The 23,335-nt window shown below is 49.8% G+C and overlaps 1 protein-coding gene and 1 pseudogene across 10 annotated transcripts in view; one reads left to right on the top strand and one right to left on the bottom strand.

Moving 5' to 3' along the window:
• Positions 1–23,335, top strand: part of LINGO1 (leucine rich repeat and Ig domain containing 1) — a 213,903-nt gene that overhangs the window by 104,239 nt on the left and 86,329 nt on the right. For 9 of the 10 annotated variants that reach the window (XM_066342909.1, XM_066342910.1, XM_066342911.1 and 6 more), the window contains one exon: positions 21,745–21,925. The exons of the other annotated variant lie outside the window; for it this stretch is intronic. The gene's annotated coding sequence lies outside the window, so the exon portion shown is untranslated. The remainder of the gene's footprint in view (positions 1–21,744; positions 21,926–23,335) is intronic. 10 annotated transcript variants of the gene reach the window in all.
• On the bottom strand, positions 9,379–10,449 carry LOC136377174 (ubiquitin recognition factor in ER-associated degradation protein 1-like; annotated as a pseudogene).

Genomic DNA, 23,335 nt, shown 5'->3' on the forward strand with positions numbered 1-23,335 from the left:
CCAATTACCTGCTGTCTTGATGTAGAGCACTATAAAACCCTTCACCTCATTATGGGAAATTTTGTTTCAAGGGCCTTTAAAAACCATCTCATTACCCTGCAAGAACTGTAATTACCTCATTCAAAGTGAAGGTTCTGGGCGAGCTGGTACCTAGCATGCTCAAAGCTGCGGATGGGGTTCTCCACTGGCAGCTCTGGCCAGTTGGGTCGAGCTCCTCTTTTCCCCTATATAATCTTCTCTGGCCCCTTTCCTTTTGAGGTATGGGCACTCTCGTCTCTGGAGGCCAGACCTTTCACAGAGAGAGCACAGCAGTCAAATGCCTGCAGGGCTGAGGCAGCAATCTCACGCGGGTACCCCTGCTTGGAGGGCCAGAGCCTCCCCTGGCCATTCTCAGGGACTGCCCAGCCCACGCCTGTCCTGGAGGCTGGTGGAGCCTGCCCAGTGGTCCCAGAACATCACAGCTGATGGAGCCCTGGAGGTCATTAGGTTCAGGCCCTGCCCTCAGTCACTTGCCCTGTGCTTCTCCCCAGGAGCCACCTCAGAAGGGACCCTAGCCCAGCTTCCTGGGGTCAAAGTTTCCTTCCAGCCTTTCAAGAAGTTTCCTCTGTATGTGGCTGAAACCCCAGCTGCCTGGGGGTTGACCTGAAATTAAGCTCCTCTTTCCTGGTTGTGTGACCTTGGGCAGGTCACATGACCTTTCTGAGCTAAGTTTTCTCCCCTGCAGAACAGTCAGGATTGTTTCTACATGTCAGGGGTCAGGGCGAACGTGAGCTGTGGCCACTGGTGTGGGGTGCCTGGCCTTAGGCGCACCCCAGGACTGAGTGCTGCTGCCTTCCCCAGGAGCATCTGGCCGTGGGGGACTTCTTTCTCTCTCCTCTGTACTATGCTGGACCAAATGACACTCAGGAGATGTGAAGAATGGCTACCCACTACCCCTCCGGGGCCCTGAGTGGGTCTGGCTCCCCTTCCTACACCTGTCCCCGCACTTGGAGCTCAGAGATTGTGTGTACATGTTTGGTGGTGGCGGGGATGACTGCTTCCCTTCCTGGTTTTGGTCCCTGTCCCAGCTATGCCCCAAGTCTTGCCCTCTCGAGGGTGCCAGTGTATTTGGGAGCTACAGCAGGAGGGGGAGAGAGGCCAGTAGGTTGCCCCTTACTGGAGATACTCTCCCTTCGTGGGGCTTTTTTGCCATCCTGACATTTTCAGTTTTCAGTGTTCTGATGGGCTCCTGGCATCGCATTGGTCCCCACTGGCTGGTTAAGTGGGCCATGGTTCGGGAATGGCAGCGTGTGGAAATGTCAGTGGCATCCTCAAAGCCTGGCAGCATGGCTCTCTCCCTGCTGAGCCAGGGACAGGGCAGCTGTGGGGACAGACCAGTTCCTTCTCCATGGGCCTGCTGGTCGAGAGTTGGGGGCATTGTGTGAGGGGACCCCAGGGTGGCAGGACAGGGTGCCTGAGGTTTTATACCACGTGTCCCCAGATGCTCCCTGCCACCATACCCCTCCTCTTGCTCCTGTCAACACGTTGCATCTCAGGGCAACATTCTTCTCTGGGAGGTCTGTCTCCAGCAGCCCTGTGCCCTCCCCCCCCCCCCCCCCGGTCTGGTCTAGGGCCTCAGACTGCCTTTGTGGAGTCCTCCTTCTCACCTGTGCCCGGCCTAGACCTAGGAGGCCCTGATTAGCTGAGATTGAAGGGATTCTGTTCCTGTGGCCTTCTCTCCCAGGAGCCCCACAGGGAGCTGTGCTGGGCCTGTCACCCCGGCACCCTCCATGCCCAAGCAGCGCCTGGTGTCGACCTGTTCAGTGATTGAGCAGTGGGAGAGCTGGACCTCACAGCCAGGTCTCTATCATCAGACCACAGCTCCCAGAGGCAGGGACCCTGATGCCTCGAAAACTGGGGCTCCTGAGGGCAGGAGGCATCTCCTCTTCCTCCCTCCTCCCCTTCCTCCATGAGGTCTGTCCCCTGGGCCTGGCAGGGGATGTGTGCCAGCTGGCTACGGAGTGGGCGGTGCTCGACCCTCCCCACGCACATGGCCATGGTTTGCCAGCAGTGCTCTACGTCTCACTCACCAAGTCTCCATCCCACGTCCCAGGGCTACCGTCCTCCACCTGGGGAGACAGTGATAGGCACAGAGTCCTGCTTCAGTAGGGGCCCCATCGGCTGGGAATGCTTCCCGCAGAAGTGGGACAGGATCGGGGTGAAGTTCAGGTCAGGTCATTGAGTCAGAGACGTCCAGGTCTGACTGGCTGTCTGTGGCCTGCTGTCAGGAATGTGAGACTCTGGGTTTCTAGGTGGGACCCATGGGGGAGAAGGTTGCAGGAGTCAAGCTGTGGGGGTTGCTGAGGACCCCAAATGCCAGGGGACAGACATCATCTGCTCCCTACTCCACCAGCACTTGTAGGGTGAGTCACAGAGGTTTGGTGCCAAAGTCTGAGTTCGTGAGTCCTGTCTGTGAGATGCAGCCCTTCCCTGTCACTCCCCGCTCCTTGCTCCTGAGGTCAAGCTCTCAGCATGGCCCACTGCAGAGGGGAACCCCCCCTCCCGAAAGGACTCACCTGACAGAGCCCACAGCATTTAGGTGGCCACAGTCAGAGGGGTGAGCTATGCCCCCTCCTCTTGGAGCACTGGAAGGGGTGATGCAGGCATGGGAACTGGCCAGGCAGAGCTGTGCCTGTCTGTCTGCGCCCAGCAAGGCCTCATCCGAATCTCCGGATGTGGTTCTGGGACTGGCTGGGAGGAGCAGGGAGGGTGGACTTTTTGGTTTGCTAGTGAGTGATGAACCTCAGGGAAGATTCCTGCTTACTGAGCACCTGCTATGTTCCAGGGACTGGGTACAGTGCTGAGCTAGGTGGGGACAGCAGTGGAGGAGGAGTCTGCATGGTGGGGTGAATGGTGGAGACCTTCACAGAGGCAGAGCACTGGGGAGCAGGAAGAAGGCGAGGCACCTGTGAGGTGTTTGCAGGACATCCCGTTGAGGTGGCGAGGACATCGGGGTCTCAGTGGTCACAGTCAGGTGACCGACAAAGCCTTTGTCCTCATTTCACAGATGAAGTATCAGAAAGACTGCACTGGCCGTACACAGAACCAGTGAGAATACAGAGCCACCACCTCCAGAGGCAATCTCCACGCCTGTCCAGTCTTGAGTTTGGGAAGATTAAGGCCATACCCGAAAGGGGAGTCGGCATGGTGGAGCTTCTCCCGCCCCACATCTGTATTCCGGGGCTCTCTCTCTGTCAAGTGCTGTTGCTCTTGGCCAGGAGGCCCATGCTGCCCTGGGGAGGGTGGGGCAGCTCAGCCCTGCAGCCCCACTATGCCAGGGAGGGTCTAGAAACGTTCTTCAGTTTTTCAGCTTGAGAAGAGGTGTAACACTAACCCTGAGCTGGGGCTTTTCAAGGGCAGAGGGGCCCAGAACAGGGTGGCTTCCTGAGTCCCTGCCACCTTCTACTGCCTTCCTGGATGTGGGAGGGGGTTTGGGGCTTTCTGACCCCCCTACAGGGGCCCATCCTTCACTGCCTGGAGGGACACAGAGAGGAAGGAAACTCCTGGCAGCTAGAAGTCTGGGTAGAAAAACCCTGGACTAGGATGGGAGTCCTGGGGCTGCTAATACCCCCTGGTGACCCTACTATCCCCACTGCATGGTGAGTGTATTGAATGAGGAAGTTCTGACGCTTTCCCAGGTCAGAGGGAAGACACACCATAGGCTTGGGTTGCAGTTATGGTCAGAAGGCTGTGTGATGGGACTGCAGCTGGCATGTGGGGCATCTTAGGCAGAAGCAGTGGCCTGGGGTGAGAGTGTATAGAGAGGGCGAATAGGAGGAGTGAGGGGCTGGGGCACACACTGAGCCCATGGTCTCCTACTCCCACCCCACCAGGGATGAGCCAGTTCATGTGAAGGGAGAGGAACCCAGCAGCTGTTCTGCAAAGAGATAGGACCCCTCCTTAGAGGCAACTAAAGAGTTGTTTCTAATGGGGACTGGGTCAGGGCTCAGTCAGTGACAAAGGTCAGGCACGTGTGACGGGTGCAGGTTTCTTGTGTGTCCAGGACCAGTGCTCCTATGGGCCAGAAATGGCCCAGTGCGTGAGCAGGGTCAGGGTTCATGTGTGACAGGTCGGGGCCCACATGTGACCAGGGCATGTGACAGGGTCAGGGCCCACATGTGACGGGGTCAGGGCCCACATGTGACGGGGTCAGGGCCCGTGTGTGACGGGGTCAGGGTTTAGCGTAAGCAGGGTCCAGGCTGGGACTCCGCCTGGTTTTGTAGGCTTGGGCCTTCCTTCATCCTCACTCCCTCTTCGGTCTCAGTGCTTACCGCCCCCCCCTCCCCCCCCCCCCCCTGCTATGGGGCCTGTTTAGCCAAGTACTTAAGGTACTGTCACCCCTGTGGGGCCTAATGTGAAAAAGCCAAATCCCAGGCTAGGAACCTAGTTATAGTGCCACAGCTCCTCTAGGATGTGCCATGTGCTGAGCACCGTGTGGCATGTGTCATTTTACTCACTTTATGGCTTAGGAACTGAACTTAGAGAGGTGCAATGACTTTCTGCAGTCAGTGGGGTGGGACAGTGCTGGAGCCAGGATAAACTCTGTCCTTGCTCCCTGTCTGGGCTCCCTCAGCACCCACTCCCTGGGGTGGGGGCACCCAGCAGAGCCCTTCCCTCCCAGGGACCCGATAGGAACTGATTTCCTTTCCATCCAGGTCGGGGGCTGTGAGTCCATCCTTCTTCAGGCCAAGCTCCCTGGGTGGGCCAGCTGGGCCTGAGGAGAGACTGGGAGCCCATCCTGCAGAGTTCAGAGCGTGTGCAGGCCCTGTCCTCACAGCGGCTGGGGCAGGTGGGGCTCTCTGCCTGGCCCACACATCTAGGGCATGGCTTTGCCCTTTGTCAGGGGTGAAGGGCTATGGCAGCTCATATGGAGGCATCTGGTCCTCATGGTCCTGAACTTGAGACCTTTAGAGGGTCCCTCCTGGCATCCTTGACATCCTTTCCATGGTCATTTCCTTCTTTGCTTCCAGAAAGTGGTGTGAGGAGCCCTGCCTCTCTGGACATCTTTTGTTGCGGGTGGGGTGGCCGAGGGCTGGAGAGGGGTGGACACTATCAAGAAACGCAGTGTGTTGGGTGAGCAGAGGGACTGGACCCCAGGCCAGTAATCCTTGGTGTCCTACTTCCGGCTCAGAACCACTGTGGGGGCAGAAGGCCTGTGAGCACACAGAGGAACCCCGTTCTAGCAGTGGGCTCCCGGCACCGTCCCAGCTATTCCTATGGGGCCTCTGGCCCTTCTGCCGGTTTCAGACATCTCTCAGCCACAGGGTCCACCCATTTGTTAGTTGTTTGGAATGTTCCATGGGGAGAAGGGGTCCAGAATTTGAGCGAAGACCCAAGGGAAAGGGACACAAGGAGGGGTCGTGGCCCTTCTCAAGGCTTACCTGCATGCTGTGAGGCAGGCAGGGTTCCCTCGTGTCCCAGCTGGGGAATCTGAACCTCAGTGAGATAGGGACATGGGGTTCCCACCCGGATCTGACAGAGCTAAAGCCAACGTGTCTCTGCCAGTCCCCTCTGGGCGCTGTGACTAGCGCAGGAAGGAGCTGCTGGGCATGAGAGGAGCTGGTGCTCCTGCTCCGTAGGCCTGTGCTGTGGGGGGGGGGGGAGGTCACATCGGGTTCAGGAGAGACAGGCAGCACCACAGCAGTCATGGGCGGGTGCTGGAGGAGTTTAGCCAGGAGGAGGGGCCTGGGAGAAACAGGTACCACTAGGGTATATGTACGGAGATGGGCATGACTGGGCAGGTGTCGAGAAAGCCTCAGCCAGGAGCTGAGCAGGATGCCTCACAAAACTGTCCACAGGGCTGGTCTGCCCCTCTTGACCCCTGAGACTCAGCCTGGCCTGGCTTGAGCACCTCTAGTGCCTCAGCATTGAGTCCACCTGCAAACACACTGACTTGACCTCAGCCCTGCCTTGTACCCTGGGGTCCTGCAAGTGGTCTGGGTATCACTATGACCTCACAGACTCACTTCCTGAGATTGCCAGCTTTCTTGCTCAGCTTCCCTGGGGTGCTGACCACCTTCCCATGCGTGTTGCCCTTCAGTGGACCCTGCTCACGCCTGCTCCTGGTCTCCGCCAGCCCCTGCCTCCATGCTTGCACACCTAGCGGAGTCCTGCCTCCCCGTTCTGAAGGCTTGGGGGGACAGGAGGAAGGGAACGCTATCCAGTTCAGAGGAAACCCCTTGGCTGAGCCCCCACATGCTCATAACCACCAGAGACTGGGGGAGCCAGGAAGGTGGGGTTCAGTGGCAAGAGATCCCCATGGGTGGGGTCCGGGAGTGTGTTCCTGGCGGGGATGTTGGTGTCCTGTGGGATCCAGCTGGATGAGGAGGGGGCGATGAAGAAGAGGAGGACCTTACCAGTGGGCAGAGCAGCCAGCACAAACAACGTCCTGAGTGCCCACTCTGCTGGGACCTGGGCCAGCTCTGTCCCTCCCACTGCACAGCCCTTGGGCGTTGTCAGCTCTCTAACAGATGAGAAGTGGAGGTTTGAGGAGGCTCACGGACTCACCCAGGGACACCCGCAGTCATGGTCATGCAGAGCTGCTGGGCCTCCACCCAGGCTGATTGTCTTCTGAGACTCCACAGTGGAGGAGGGAGGGAGTGAGGAAGGGTCTGGGGGCTGGCAACTGACAGCTGCAGACTGACTTTCAGGGAGGGGGTGTGGAAGGATGTGGGATGGCTTTCTGAGTTGGCCCTATCCCCAAGCAGGCTCTCCTGTTGTCCCCTCCCTATGTGGGGGAGTCCTCACTAGGAGAGGATCCCATGCCCCCTTCTTGGAAAGGCCGGTGGATCGCCTATGTGGAGGATTAGTCCTCCTTTATGTGGAGCTGTTTAGCCTAGTAGAAGCCAGCAGACCATTTAGGGTGGTAATGCACTCCGGCTTCCGCATCTGGTTTCTGTGGCCCGAACTCCGGGATTAAAGGCTCCTTTCTGGGGCCTTGCCTGTGCCCTCCCTGCCACCCTGCTTGTGACCTTGATGGCAGACAGGGTAGGTTTCTCCCTCTCTCCTTCCCTCCTTCCCTTTTCCTCCTCTGTGGGCTCTTCCTCCCCCGTTCCTCTCTTTCTTTAAAAAAAAAAGTGTCTTCTTAAATATTCATTTGAGATGCTGTTGCTTAAGCTCTGCACGCTCTGGGGATGGCCGGAGGTGGGTGCTGCCGGAAGGCACTGGGCACCGGCTGGTTCCAGTCACTCACTCAGCCAGCTGCACGGGCTGGTGGGTGCACCGCACTCAGTGGGCAGGTTGGGCGGCTGGCCTCTGGCCGGGTATGGGCACACGGAGGCTGGGCAGATGGAAGCAGAGGTGGCACTTGATGGCTTTTTCTTGAGCAAGGGCTCAGCAAGGCTTTTTCTCAGCCACTCCTGAGGCTGCCTGCTCCTGGCCCCCTGGAGGGTCCACATGTCAGTTGACCTGTTTCTGCTGCTCTGCATCTTGTCTTTGTGTTGCCTTCACAACCCTTTCTGTACCCCTCTCACCTGCTCGCCCTCCGGGCTGCCTCACTGAGCTGCCTGCACTTCTGTGCCAGCAGCAAAGAGCGTGGGCAATGCCCCAGGTGCTGGGAATTGGCCAGCCCTTGGTGTTCAAATCCTGACTCCAGGACTTACAGGCTGTTTTTGTCCAATTTAGTATTTTGAATTTGGGCGAGCATCTTAAATCTGTTTAAGCCTTTGTTCCATTTCCTGTAAAATGAATGCTGTGTCCTGAGGGTCCGGCGTGTAAATGGGGTGAAGAGTGGTGCTGGGACGTGGTGAACCCAGTCTCTCCTGGGGAGACCCCATCTCCTGATGCTCCGGTCTCTCCTGCACAGGGGCCCCCTCACCGCCCCTCTGGTCAGGAAAGTGAAAGGGGTCAGGAGGGGTGCACGGTGGGCTCTGGATCGCCCTGGTCACAGGCTGCCTGTGTAGGTGTGAGAGGAAGGGTGAGACTGAGTGAGAGGCACCCTTCTCCTGGAACTCATTTCCTGGGCAAAACTTCATGTCAGGTTCCAGATCTGGCTTAAAGGAACTGTTTTTTAGGGGTTGAGTCAGGATGACCAGAGGAACAAGGAGAGTGTGAAGGGGTGACACCTATATGACCTGGGAGGCGAAGCCTTCCAGATGAGGACTCTCACCCCAGGTTTCAGAAAAGTGGACAAAGACAGCCTCTAACCCCCAGGGATGAGAGTCTCAGATGTTAGATGGAAGCCTGGGGCGGAGTGGGGGGTCCTGCTCCTTCCAGGGCCTGGAGTAGTGGGTGACCACTGGGGAGCAAGAGGGGGAGGTCCTGAGGTATGGGGCTATAGAGAAAATCTGGGGCTGATGTGCTGTCAGACCTTGGGCTGGTTCCATTCCTTCTCTGGGCCTCAGTTTTCTCATCTGCTAAATGGGTTAATCATCCTGCCCCATCTGCCTAATGGGTTGTACTGAAGATCCAGTTAGAGATGAGATGGGAGTATTCTGTGATCTCTCCTGTTGTAATAATAACAACTATCATTCTCAGCGTTGCCTTGCCTTCCCTTCATCTTTAGTAACACCCACTTTGATCCACACAGTCTAGCTCTAATACATATGTTAGAGAAATTAAAGAAACTCACCGCTGAAGGCAACCTCCCTTCCCATTTAGTGCAAACCCCACCCAACTGGTCCCCAGATCTCTGCTTGCATGCCCCCAGGGACAAGGAGCTCACTACTCCCAATGCTGAAAAAATATTTGTCTCCTTGAAATCTTTTTCTGACTGGGCCTCACTCTGTTCTCTGGACCCATAAATGCCAAATGTCTTCGTCGGGGACCTGATGTCCCCAGGGGACAAGGGTTCCAGGCCCACCTCTTCAAGGTGCCCATGAGCAGACCTCACTTTATCAGAGACCGTGTGGATAGATATGTCAATACACGTCTGGAGGAGGTTGCAGCATGTCCAGAGCTGGTGTGGTCGGCTCACCCAGCCCCAGGGTCTCCTGGCCTCCAGGCTCCCTAGCCTTTTGTGTAGCCAGTTCTAGGAGCTATTCTCAGAATCTCCCTTATTCTGCTAACTCTGCTGTTCACTTTGGCCCATTCCTAGGGCAGCAAGTGGAGGGCTTTGTACAGGGGATCCTGCCTCTTCCAGGCTGGACCTACCTTCAAGATTACACCCTAGCCTCTGCCAGAAATGTTGTTCTACGTAGGACAAACGACCAGCTCTGTCCATACCAGTGAGAATCCAGCCCAGGGGCCAGTCTGACCTACCTGGAACATCCCTGGACACGGTTGCTTAGCTAAACCACTGGGAAGCCCAGCCCAGCCTTTTCTCTCATCCACAAGGATGTCACAAGTGCATACCATCCTTCTTGTCTTCTTTTTCTTGCAATTGGTTATTTTATTTTCTCATCAGCTGATAGTCCCAATGTATGGCCTTCTTCCCTTTTCATGCAAGGACTGTCCTCCAGAGAGAACCACAAATCTGTCTGTAGCTTCCTCCTCTTCAACCTTTGGGACCGCTGGATGTGAATGTTTGATGGAAGTGGTCTTACCAAGTTTAAATTCATAACCGGGGACTCCTCTTTTATAGTCTCAAGGCTTGATGGTGGGTGCAGCTGGGCTCTACACCTTCTCGTTCTCTTCCAGTGCATCTCAGAGCATAGCCCCGTGTGCAGCTCTGCCTCCACGTGGCTCCTCATGTAGTTCAGTGGAGCGTCAAAGTCCACATTCATGTCACACCTGATGATGGACAGGCATGGTCTCCATCACCCACAGTTCATAGATCTTTCATTGTAGTATGCTTTATCCCAGTAGTCAGGCAGGCAACATGTTTTTGGGGGGATTTAAAAAAGATTTTATTTATTGATTTTTAGAGAAAAGAGAGAGAAAGAGAGGCAGTGGGGGAGGAGCTGGAAGCATCAACTCGTAGTCATTGCTTCTGGTAGGTGTCTTGATGGGGTGAGCCCCAGGCTTCTAACCTGTGACCCTAGTGTTCCAGGTTGATGGTCTGTCCACTGCACCACCACAGGTCAGGTCATACAGGCAAAGTTTTCTAGTGCATTTTCTGATACTGCTTTGGGGTCAGTGATATCTAGGGAGCCAGAGCTCTGAGGCTGAAATTTAGAGTGTGCGACTACTTGAGGGTTGACAACATTCTTCATCTGAACCAGGCCCTCTCTGCCCACTGACAAATTCTGTCTCCCCATTGTGGGAGGTAACCGGTAACCTCTTTCGCCATGAATTCCAGCACACAGCAGTATGCCCTGCAGTATGAGTTCTTGTTGGTCCACTTGAACAGCATGGGGTAGGTTCTGTTGAGTCTGCTAAGTGATGGAGGACTTTCTGCCTTCCTCCATATCTGACCTGTCATTAGCTCCCTCCTCCCCTGAGCATGGACATGGAGACATAGCCACACTGCGTGAGGAAGTGTTTCTGGACGACACAGGGGGTTGGGTAGTCAAACATGTTGAAAGAGAACATGACAGCACCTCTGCCTCACAGATACCCCTGGGTACAGGGAGCTGCTGGGGGTCTTCCTTTGTGAGCCGCTGAAAGAAGATGTGTGGTTGTCTCGTAAGACTCTGGTGGTGAATGCGCCTGGTGTTCTGTGCTACACGTATAGGACTTCTACTAGAAGGGACATGGGACTCCCTACTCTAAGCGGCACTGGCTTTTTTTTTTCTTTTTTTTTTTTTACAGAGACAGAGAGTCAGAGAGAGGGATAGATAGGGACAGACAGACAGGAACAGAGAGAGATGAGAAGCATCAATCATCAGTTTTTCGTTGCGACACCTTAGTAGTTCACTGATTGCTTTCTCCTATGTGCCTTGACCGTGGGCCTTCAGCAGACCGAATAACCCCTTGCTCGAGCCAGCGACCTTGGGTCCAAGCTGGTGAGCTTTGCTCAAACCAGATGAGCCCACGCTCAAGCTGGCATCCTCGGAGTCTTGAACCTGGGTCCTCCGCATCCCAGTCCGACGCTCTATCCACTGCGCCATCGCCTGGTCAGGCTGGCTTCCCTTTTTAAGACAAAGGGGAGGATGGTAATGTGTAATTCATTTCTCTGGATCTTCATCCTTACTTGTGTGGGAGGATCGAGGTTGCCACTCTACTGATGTGAGGACTGAGCCTTGGGCAGTGGACTCACTTACTCAGGGTCCTAGAGCTAGCAAGGGACAGAGCCAGGACTCCAACCCTGGATGGTCTTATTCTCAAACTCACACTTTTACCAGATGCTGCCCCTCACCCCACCCCCATGCTCCCTCCTATAACTTCTCACAGCATTTGTTTGATAGCCAGCATGGTCTTCCATCAATGTGTGTGCTGGGACCCCCACTTTGGGTCAGCCCCTCTGCACCCCTTCTGTCCTGCCTTTTTTGGAGTGTGGTGCCCAATCTCTGCCCCTTCCTACACACTACACGCTGGGCCAGGGAACAGAATGGGGCCTGGGGGATGAGAGAGTCAGGCAGGATGGAAGTGTGGTGACAGTCTTCATGGGAGGTTCATCTGCTGTGATATTTTAGTTGTGTGGTATTTCACAGTCATGCTCGCTTTAGGGCATCTGGTGGTAAAGTGGTACGTGTTTGTGGTAGAAGGTCTAGGAGTCATCCTCGATGCGTTTTCCTTATACCCCTCACCACCCCCCACATCCAGTCGTCAGCCACCTGTCATTGCTTCTGCTACAACATACATGCCGAATGTGGCCAGCCCCCCCTCACCCTGGCCAAACCTGGCCTCCTTATCCTTGGAAGACTATAGTAGTCGACCCACTTGTCCCCTGGTTTCACACCTAATTCCCGTCAACTGAGGCTCCCCTCAGCAGCCCTGGGGAACTGCACAGTGGAGAAACCATTATATCACATCCTTGTTAAAACCCTCTAGAGACTTTTTAAAAAAAAAATTATTTATTAAATTTAATGCAGTGACATTGATAAATCAGGGTACATATGTTGAGAGAAAACATCTCTAGATTATTTTGACATTTGATTGTGCTGTATACCCCTCCCCCAAAGTTAAATTGTCTTCTGTCACCTTCTATCTGGTTTTCTTTGTGCCCCTCCCATCCCCCAACCCCTCTCTCCTTCTTCGCCCCCTCCCCCCTCCCCCCACCTCCCACCCCTGTTGCCATCACATTCTTGTTCATGTCTCTGAGTCTCATTTTTATGTCCCTTCTATGTATGGATTCATATAGTTCTTAGTTTTTTTTCTGATTTACTTATTTCAATCTGTATAATGTTATCAAGGTCCATCCATGTTATTGTAAATGATCCGATGTCATCATTTCTTATGGCTGAGTAGTATTCCATAGTATATATGTACCAAAGCTTTTTAATCCACTCGTCCTCTGATGGACACTTGGGCTGTTTCCAGATCTTTGCTATTGTGAACAATGCTGCCACAAACATGGGGGTACATTTCTCCTTTTGGAGCTGTTCTATGGTATCCTTGGGGTATATTCCTAAAAGTGGGATAGCTGGGTCAAAAGGCAGTTCGATTTTCAGTTTTTTGAGGAATCTCCATACTGTTTTCCACAGAGGCTGCACCAGTCTGCATTCCCACCAGCAGTGCAGGAGGGTTCCCTTTTCTCCACATCCTCGCCAGCACTTATTCTGTGTTGTTTTGTTGATAAGCGCCATTCTGGCTGGTGTGAGGTGATATCTCATTGTGGTTTTAATTTGCATTTCTCTAATGATTAGTGATGTTGAACATTTTTTCATATGCCTATTGGCCATCTGTATGTCCTCTTTGGAGAAGTGTCTATTCATCTCTTTTGTCCATTTTTGGATTGGATTGTTTGTCTTCCTGGTGTTGAGATTTACAAGTTCTTTATAAATTTTGGTTATTAACCCCTTATCAGATGTATTGTCAAATATGTTCTCCCATTGTGTAGTTTGTCTTTTTATTCTGTTCTTGTTGTCTTTAGCTGTGCAAAAGCTTTTTAGTTTGATATAGTCCCATTTGTCTATCCTGTCTTTTATTTCACTTCCCCGTGGAGATAAATCAGCAAATATATTGCTCCGAGGGATGTCGGAGAGCTTACTGCCTATGTTTTCTTCTAAGATGCTTATGGTTTCACGGCCTACATTTAAGTCTTTTATCCATTTTGAGTTTATTTTTGTGAGTGGTGTAAGCTGGTGATCTAGTTTCATTTTTTTGCAGGTAGCTGTCCAATTTTCCCAACACCATTTATTAAAGAGGCTGTCTTTACTCCATTGTATTTCCTTACCTCCTTTATCAAATATCAGTTGTCCATAGAACTGTGGGTTTATTTCTGGGTTCTCTGTTCTGTTCCATTGATCTATATGCCTGTTCTTATGCCAGTACTAGGCTGTTTTGAGTACAATGGCCTTATAGTATAACTTGATATCAGGAAGTGTGATACCTCCCACTTTATTCTTCTTTTTTAAGATTGCTGAGGCTATTCGTGTTCTCTTTTGGTTCCATATAAATTTTTGGAATATGTGGTCTATATCTTTGAAGTATGTCATTGGTATTTTAATTGGTATTGCATTGAATTTATAGATTGCCTTGGGTAATATAGACATTTTAATAATGTTTATTCTTCCTAACTATGAGCACGGTATATGCTTCCACTTGTTTGTATCTTCCTTGATTTCTTTTATCAATGCTTTGTAATTTTCCGAGTACAAGTCTTTAGTCTCCTTGGTTAAGTTTACTCCTAGGTACTTTATTTTTTTGGTTGTAATTGTGAAGGGGATTGTTTCCTTAATTTCTCTTTCTGACTGTTCATTGTTGGTGTATAAAAATGCCTCTGATTTCTGAGTATTGATTTTATATCCTGCCACTTTGCTGAATTCATTTATCAGGTCCAGTAGCTTTCTGACGGAAACTTTAGGGTTTTCTATATACAATATTATATCATCTGCAAATAATGATAGTTTTACTTCTTCTTTTCCAATTTGGATGCCTTTTATTTCTTCTTGTCTGATTGCTGTGGCTAGGACTTCCAGAACTATGTTGAATAAGAGTGGTGAAAGGGGGCACTCCTGCCTTGTTCCTGATCTTAAGGGGATTGCTTTTAATTTTTGCCCTTTGACTATAATGTTGGCTGTGGGTTTGTTAGATGGCCTTTATCATGGTGAGGTATGTTCCCTGTATTCCCACTTTGCTGAGAGTTTTGATCATGAATGGGTGCCAGATTTTATCAAATGCTTTTTCTGCATCTATTGAAATTATCATATGGTTTTTCTCCTTCTTTTTGTTTATGAGATGAATCACATTGATTGATTTATAAATATTGTACCAGCCTTGCCTCCCCAGAATAAATCCTACTTGATCATGGTGTATGATTTTTTTCCATATATTGTTGGATCTGGTTTGCTAATATTTTGTTGAGGATTTTAGCATCTATATTCATCAGAGATATTGGCCTATAATTTTCTTTCTTTGTGTTCTCTTTGCCTGGTTTTGGAATCAGAATTATGCTCGCCTTATAAAAGGAGCTTGGAAGTCTTCCTTCCTCTTGAATTTTTTGAAATAGCTTGAGAAGGATAGGAGTTAGTTCTTTGAATATTTGGTAGAATTCCATTGTGAAGCCATCGGGCCCCAGACTTTTCTTTGTTGGGAGTTTTTTGATAACTGTTTCGATCTCATTTGGTGTAATCAGTCTGTTTAGGTTTTCTGATTCTTCCAGATTGATTTTTGGAAGATTATATGTTTCAAGGAATTTGTCCATTTCATCTAGGTTGTCTAGTTTTTTGGCATACAGTTCTTCATAGTATTTTCTTACAATATTTTGTATTTCTGTTGTGTCAGTTGTTATTTCTCCTCTCTCATTTCTAATTTTATTTATTTGAGTCCTCTCTCTCTTTTTCTTGGTGAGTCTAGTTAAAGGTTCATCAATCTTGTTTACCTTTTCAAAAAACCAGCTTCTAGTTTCATTGATCCTCTGTATTGTTTCTTTAGCCTCTATGTCATTTATTTCTGCTCTAACCTTTATTATTTCCTTCCTTCTACTACATTTGGGCTTTACTTGCTGTTCTTTTTCTAATTCTTTTAGATGCAGGGTTAAGTTGTTTATTTGAGCTTCTTCTAGCTTCTGAAAGTGTGCCTGTAGTGCTGTGAACTTCCCTCTCAGTACTGCTTTTGCTGTGTCCCATAAATTTTGAGTTGTTGTATGCTCATTGTCATTCGTTTCTAGGAATTTTTTTATTTCTTCTTTGATCTCATTCTTAATCCATTTGTTATTTAACAACCTGCTATTTAGTTTCCATGTGTTTGAGAATTTTTTAGCTTTTCTGTTGTGGTTCATTTCTAGTTTCATGCTGTTGTGATCAGAGAAAGTGCTTGATATGATTTCAGTCTTCTTAAGTTTGTTGAGAGCACTTTTGTGCCCTAACATGTGGTCTATCCTAGAGAATGTACCATGAGCACTTGAAAAGAATATATATATTCTGCTGCTTTAGGGTGAAAGGTTCTGAAGATATCTATTAAATTGAGTTGATCTAGTGTTTCCAATAAGTCTGCTGTTTCTTTGTTAATTTTCTTTCTTGAGGCTCTATCTAGTGATGTTAGTGGGGTATTGAAATCCCCTACTATTATAGTATTGCTGTTGATCTCGCCCTTTAAATCCATCAAAATCTGCTTTATATATTTGGGTGCTCCTATATTAGGTGCATAGATATTTATAATAGTTACATCTTCCTGTTGGATTACTCCCTTTATCATTATGTAGTGGCCTTCTTTATCTCTTACTATATCCTTTGTTTTGAAGTCCAATTTTTCTGATATAAGTATTGCTACCTCAGCTTTTTTTTCATTTCCATTTGCATGAAATGTTTTTTTCCATCTTTTTAACTTCAATCTATGTGTGTCTTTTGTTCTAAGGTGTGTCTCTTGTAGACAACATATGTATGGGTCCTGTTTTCTTATCCATGCAGCTACCCTATGTCTTTTGATTGGATCCTTTAATCCATTTACATTTAAGGTTATTATTGATATGTAGTTGTTTATTGCCACTTTCTTCCTTAAAGGTGTATTCCTTTTTTGCTATATTCTTTTCCCACTTTGATCTGTTTACAACAGGTCCCTTAGCATTTCTTGCAGCATTGGTTTGGTTATAATGAATTCCTTGAGTTGTTTTTTGTCTGGGAAGCTTTTTATTTCTCCTTTGATTTTAAACGATAGCCTTGCTGGATAAAGTAGTCTTGGTTGTAGGTTCTTGTTCTGCATTACTTTGAATATTTCTTGCCATTCCCTTCTGGCCTCAAGTGTTTCTGTTGAGAAGTCGAATGTCATCCTTATGAGGGCTCCTTTGTAGGTGATAACTTTTTTTTCTCTTGCAGCTTTTAATATTTTCTCTTCATCGCTTAGCTTTGGTATTTTAATTATGATGTGTCTTGGTGTAGGTTTCTTTGGGTTTCTCCCTAATGGAGTCCTCTGTGCTTCTTGGACTTGTGAGAGTTTCTCTTGCATTAATTTAGGGAAGTTTTCAGCTATGATATGATTGAACAAAGTCTCTATCCCTTGTTCTTTTTCTTCTTCTTCAGGAACCCCTATGATGCGGATGTTATTTCTCTTCATGTTGTCACAGAGCTCTCTAAGAGTTTCCTCTGACTTTTTGAGTCTCTTTTCTCTTTTCTTCTCTGCTTTCATGCCTTCATTCCAGTTGTTCTCCAACTTGCTGATTCGATCCTCAGCTCTATCTATCCTGTTTTTAATTCCTTCCATTGTGGTCTTTATTTCTGATATTGTATTTGTCATCTCCGACTGATTCTTTTTTATACTTGCTATTTCTTTATTTAGGTGTTCATAATGACCATCCATTGTTGTTCTAAGATCCCTAAGCATCCTTGCAATCATTATTTTGAACTCCGCATCTGGAAGTTTGATTATTTCCATATCACTCAGTTCATCTCCTGAAGGTGTCTCTTGTGGTTTCATTTGGATTGCACTTCTTTGTCTTCTTATTGTCTGTTTTGGGGTATTTTATTTGTAGAGTTGGTTGAGTCTAGGCTTGGTGTTGTCTGCCTCCAGTTTTCAGTTGTGTTATTTCTAGGTCTTCTTGGGTTGGTATCAGCTGTTATCTGTAATCCACTTTCGGATTTGGGCAGCTTTGAAGTCTTGATTTGTTTGTTTTCTTAACAGGTGATAGTCTTGTTTACTGATCTCAGCAGGGGGCTTCCTTGAAAGTGTATCCAGGAATGCGATGGGTATAACCTGAGACTCTGAAGGCCTCTTTAGCCAACTAATCTCTCTGGGGCAGGGTGTTTTCTCAGCTTCAGTAGGGGGAGGTGTATCTCAGATTTCCATGGAGACCTGAGTTACTGCCCCTGCTCCCCACTTCTTGTTTTCAGCTGTGTCTTGTTGCACTGATTGGAGCTGGATAGATGTCCAGAGATCTCTGATCCGGAAGCAATTCAGCTCTGTTTTGTGAAAGGTTCAGTCCCTCCCCCAGCTATGGCCGCCTCCAGCACGGATGAGTCAGCTTTTTTAGGTCATCTCCTTCATTCCTTAGCCCCTCACAGTCTGTCCCTCTCTCTTTCCTTTCCACTTGGGAAATAAGCTGGCCTTTTCAACACACCTCGCTCCCTGGTCACCAGGCAAGTGGCTGTGAGCAGTAGTTTCTGCTCTTTTCCCTGTGTGAGATCCCCTCTGGGCTCTCAGCCTCACCCCCACCCCTCCATTCCTGTAAGCAGGGGAGATTCAGGTGCTCTCTACCAGGTTTGTTGTGGCTTCTTCTTTGCTCCTTGGTTTTTGAGAGCTGTTCTTATAGTTCAGAGTTGGTTTTTCCTAAATTGATTTGTATTCCAGTTTGGTGGTGAGAGCTGAGCATCTGTGTGTCCACCTACTCTGCTGCCATCTTTTCAGTCCTCTCTAGTGACTTTTTATTACACTTGGGATGAACTCCAAAGCCCTCACCCTTCGCCCTGCGGGCCCAACCTCCCTCTGCAGCCTCCTTGCCAGCAGCTGTCCCCGTCTCTGCCCACCTTAGAAACACTGGCCCTTCCTGCCTCTGTTCTTTGCTCACCCTCCTGCCCTAGGCGTGATGAATTCTTCACCATAAAGCTAACGGTTCAGATGTGTCCTCTGCAGAATAGGCCTTCCCTGTCACCCTCCCCCAGCTAGAGGAACTCCCTAACCCCTGCCTGGGTACTCTGTCTCATGGGACCAGGTTTGATGATCATAACTGTATGTATCACTGTCTGGAAATATCTCATTTATTCCTTCGCGTACCATCTATATAGACCCCTGTGCCCATGAGAGCACTGCATTTGTCTGTCCTGTACCCCAAAGAATTGCCAGTACCTGTGATAGACCCCACCTGTGACACACCTAGCATGTCATGAGTGCTGAGTAAGTATGTGATGAGAGACTAAAAAATAAGACAGAAACATGTAAAGGGGAAATGCAACATCCTACAATTGTGGATGTAATAGCAGTTACTGATGTAATGTGTGTGTGTGTGTGTGTGTGAGAGAGAGAGAGAGAGAGAGAGAGAGAGAGAGAAGTGGAATCAGCTGCCCCTTTAGGGACAGGCTTGGGGTTGCCTGGGCCTGAAGCAGTGCATGCCTGGGAGACACACCTGTGCACATGGGAGCCATATGCATGCACATGCATGTGTGTGCACCATGTGTTCCTCTGCTCAGTAGCAGTGTGGCCTGTGGTGAGGTCTTCTTACCTTTTGGGTCTCCGTTGCTCCACCTGTGGAATGGGCAGCCTGGGACTGGAGGCAGAGGCCTGGATGTGCGGCCTCTCGAGGTCAGTATTCACCAGTGGCAGGAGCATGCAGGCAATTGGCCTGCTGTGCAGAACAAGGTGGAAGCCTGGGAGGTGATTATTGAAGTTCATCTCCACACAGGGCTGCTTCCCTCACCCCCATCCCCTTGCCCTCTGAGGTGAGGATCTCACCCAGGCAGAGGGGAATGGAAGGGCAAAAAATGGCAGAAAAGCCTGGAGATAGGAGCTTCACTGCTGGGAGGTGGATTATCGCTGCAGTAGGGGTCTCTTGGATGCAGCTGTAGCTTCAATTTGAGAAGTTTTCATTTTTGTGTCTGTTTGTGTTTTGTTTTTTAAGTCTTCGGCACATTTATTTTATTTCCTGTACTTTTTAATTGCTGCAAAAGAAAAACAAAACCCTGAAATTAAAAAGGGAAAACATACACACACACACACACACGTGCGCACGCACACACACACTCATCTGTGTATCCACCACCCCAGGGCAACAACTGTCCCCTTCCAACCCCTTGATCTTTTCCTGTGAGGACTACACAAGAGCCTTGCAGGACATGTGGGAAGTACAAGTGGCCCTGGACCTCACGCAAGTTACTTTGTGCCTCTGTACCTTGGGTTCCTTAATCCAAAAAATAAAGATAGAATCATTGCTCCCTCTTTCAGTTGTGCCCATTTCAAGTCAATGTTTATAAAAGCACTCAGAAAAGTGCCTGACACCTCATATGTGTTTGTGAAATAGAATGAGTACATAATCATCCTCCTGGAGCTCACAATGCCCCCATTCTGGCCCAAAGATGCAGCAGTGGGACCTGTCCTTGGGGTCAGTGATCCAGAGTTCAAGCCCCAACTTGAGCTCTGCCCTTATTCCCCATGTAGCCAGAGGGATCTGTAGGGCTTCCAAAACTCAGTTATTCCACATGTAGAGTGGCCACGTAACCCGGACATAACTGACAATGCTGCCACGTGCCCAGGATAGCAGAGGTGAGAAGGCTCAGTGAGCGTAGAGTCCTGCACACAAAGTTTCCCAGTCCCCACCTCATCTATCTCCTCAGCTTTCTTGCTCAGTATCATTAGGTAGACATTGCTACATGCCACTTACCCGTCTCCATGTTTATTATTTTTAGTGGCTGTGTAATATTCCATCAAGCAGAGGGGACACGATGCACTTTGCCACCTCTGTTCTGGGATGTTTAGGCAGCTCCCAGCATTTTGTTATAAAGAACCCTGCAGTAAACAGCTCTGTGCTCTGAGAACCACCATTCTAGGGATGATTTCCTCGGGCAACCTCAGTGACATTCACTGAGACTGCTCTGTTGGGGGGCTGAGGAACAGGCCAGCAGCAGCAGTTGGGAGAAGGGGGTCCCTTCAGAGATGGTCTCACACGTTGCCACAGTAGCAGCAGCGAAGGTAATGGGATAGCCAGACAGTGTGGCAGTGCCGGGCATGACAGGAAAAGCAGGGTGCCTGGTGTGTCAATGCCAAGCACGATGGGAAAAGCAGGGCATCTGGTGTGAGCGCCAAGCCTGATGGGAGAACATGAGGCCCTTGTGGGAACAGAAGAGCTGGTGCCATGGAGAGTTGGGTCTGGGAGGCAGAGGAACTAGGTTTTGGTTTTGTCTGTACCACACTCTTGCTGTGTTACCCTTAGACAAATTTCTTTTCCTCCCTGAATCTCAGTTTCCTCTGTGTGCCAGGGGCTGAGCAAGGTTTGGTACAGAGCTGTGCTGTCCACCATGGTAGCCACTAGCCTCCTGTGGCTATTTTCTATTCAAATGTAAATTAATAAAATAATTAGTTTCAGCCCTGGCCAGTTGGCTAAGTGAACAGAGTGTTGGCCTGGCATATGGACATCCTGAGTTTGATTCCCAGTCAGTACACACTGGAGAAGAGACCATCAGCTTCTCTCCCCCTCCCCATCCCTCTTCCCTCTCTCTTCCGCTCCTGCAGTCAGTGGCTCGGTTGATTCAAACATCTATCTGCCTCAGATGGGGGTTGCTTGGTGGCTCCTGGTTGGGGTACATGCAGGAGTCTGTCTCACTATCTCCCTTCCTCTCACTTAAAAACAAAACAAAACAAAAATAAAATAAAATAAAAATAAATAGTTTCTTAGTCACACTCTCTGCATTTGAATAGCCAGTTGTGGCTGGTGGCTACCGTGTGGAGCAGCACAGGTGTAGAATATCCCATCTTTGAGGAACACTCTCTTGCACTGGGCTGGGCTAGAGACATTTCTAGAGAGCCAGTAGGCCTTCCTACTGACCCGGGAGCTCTGTAATTGGGCTTTTGTACGGAGCCAAGAGGAAGGTGAGTAGTCCTCAGCCCAGAAGACTCATCAGGGACCTAAAGAGGCTGAGTGACTTTTCAAAGTCTGGGACTCTGAGTTTACAAAAGCTACACCCTATTTCTCTCCCCAAAGTCCTCAGTGTGACCTCAGTGAGAAGCTTGGGAAGGCTGTGGGCTGCTACGGTGGCCCCCAGCCAGGGACGGTGCCTGAGGAAGACGGCTTGAAGGCAGAGTAGATTGTCTCCCATTTCCTTGGATAAGAGGCTCCCTGGAGGGCTTGCCTGTGCCTAACACACCATCCTCCGTTCCCTTGGGTTAAACATTATCCTCTCTAGTATTCTTTCAAAGTTTAGACTAGATATCAAAGAAGATGACTACTTCACTCCACGTGTCCCACACTGGCTGCCTCAGGCCTTAGGCCTGTCCCCCTAGTTTGGGGGACAGGAACCATAGAAAATGAGTCCACAGCATCCCCTGCCACCGCCACCCAAATCACACACTCTGGCAGCAGCACGAGGGTTCCAGCTGCACCTCTCCTTCTCTTTAGAGGGCTGACCTTCTGTAGGTGCTTTTCTGCAGCCTGGAGGTCCTCCAGGGGGAGGGGAGGGACATGGGGGTGGAGCAGTCAATGGGGAGAATAAGATGCAACATGTGAAGACGAGAAGACAAACTTGACTGACCATGATCTCTCCTTTTCAAGGTGTGGCCACCATCTGCCCCATGCCCTACACCCAAATGCTCCCCGTTCCTTTAGATGAATTGTACAGCTTACTCTTTCTTGCTTCTGCTTTCTAGGAATCCCAGGGTCATGTCCCGTCTGCTGTGATTCTGCAGGGCCACACAGCCTCTCCCTGGCATTCCAGCACTCTGGCCCTGTCCAGCCCCTGGACCAGCGCCCAAGCCTCCTCCTCACCCCTGCCAGGGTCTAGGGGACTCCTCAAGCTTGGGAATTCAGCGGAGCGCAGTAGCAGTCACAGTAAGTGGCATCTTCATCCTGCTCACTCCCCAGCTCCTCAGGATACCTGAGCCTTCTTGGTCCCTAGAACAGGAAGGATGCCTTTATGAACATTCTCTGGCTGGGTGCCTTTGGTTGCATGTCACCAAAATAAATAAATAAATAAATAAATAAATATCCTATTTCAATAAAATGAAATGGTAGGCTCACATAAGCAAAAGTGTTCAGACATGTGATGGGCTTTAGACAGGGCTTGATACAGTGGCTCAAACAGTGCAACCAGGATCTGGTTTCTGTCTGTATCTCTTTGTTCCTCTTCCCTGGCAATGGCTCTGCCCCTTGTGGTATTTCACAGGATATGGTCACAGGATGTCTGACAGCAGTTTCGGGGGTAACCTGTGTTCAGGTTTCAATCTGGGATCAGGGCAGAAACAAAACCTGCTTTCCCTTTAGGACAAATAAAAGCCCTGGTGTTGATCTCTGGTGTCCTCTTGGCAAGATTTGGGTCATCCTGACCCTTTAATGGGGTCTGCAGGGCTCGGAAACACAGCAGGCTGGGGGTCCAGGTCCATCCTTCCCTTGACAATGTGACCAGGAAGGAGGGGAGGGTGTTTCACAGGAAGTTTGCGGTCTTGCTGGTAGGGAGGATGTACCCCACTGAGGGGGAAGAACAGGTGGGTGTTGTAGACAGAGGCTTCCCATGCTCTTCTTCAAGACCCAGTTTAGGCTCCTCCAAGAAACCTCTGCTGACTGCTTTCGCCAATGGTTACTTTTTTCCGTCTGCTCTAGCTCCGCCCGTTTCACAGATGGGGAGACCAGAACTCCCTGTGCCTTTTCTCAGGAACCCTCTAGTGGTCATTGCATCAGTGGGTACACATCTGTGGCTGCCAGGGAGCTCACAGCCGGCTTGCGGCATACTTCTGAGGAGGACACAGGGCACTGTGGCACAATGGCTTCTGTCTTGATTGCCTTCTCTCCCGTTTTTTTGTTTGTTTGTTTTTTACCTTGTTCCATTTTTTTTTCTCTTGATTTTTTTGGTTTGTGTGTTCTCCACAATATCCAGCTCTTTTAGAAGGAGATGGGCAAGAATCACCAGGGGTGGTTGTAAGTGAAGCATTCAGCACCAACCGTAATCAAATACCAGGCCTTCCCCTTCCCAGGGGCAGCTGGTTTGGGGATGGGGGTTTCTCCACCAGGCCCAGGGCCACGACTTTCCCTAGGGAGACACCAAAGCCTGGCCAGGGTGGCCCCACAGTTAGGGAATGGTGCTGTCCTGCTTCCTGCTCCCCTCCCCATCCTATCAGAAGCTCCTGGGAGAGGCTAGGATAATAACCCAATCCTCTGATAATTAAGTTTACTTAACGGGTATTCAAGTAGAGTAATAAGAAGTTAAATGCAGTGATTAGATTTTTCTTTAATTAATTAGAATGA

This window comes from Saccopteryx leptura, chromosome 6 (assembly GCF_036850995.1).
Source record: "Saccopteryx leptura isolate mSacLep1 chromosome 6, mSacLep1_pri_phased_curated, whole genome shotgun sequence".
Taxonomy (NCBI): Eukaryota; Metazoa; Chordata; class Mammalia; order Chiroptera; family Emballonuridae; genus Saccopteryx; species Saccopteryx leptura.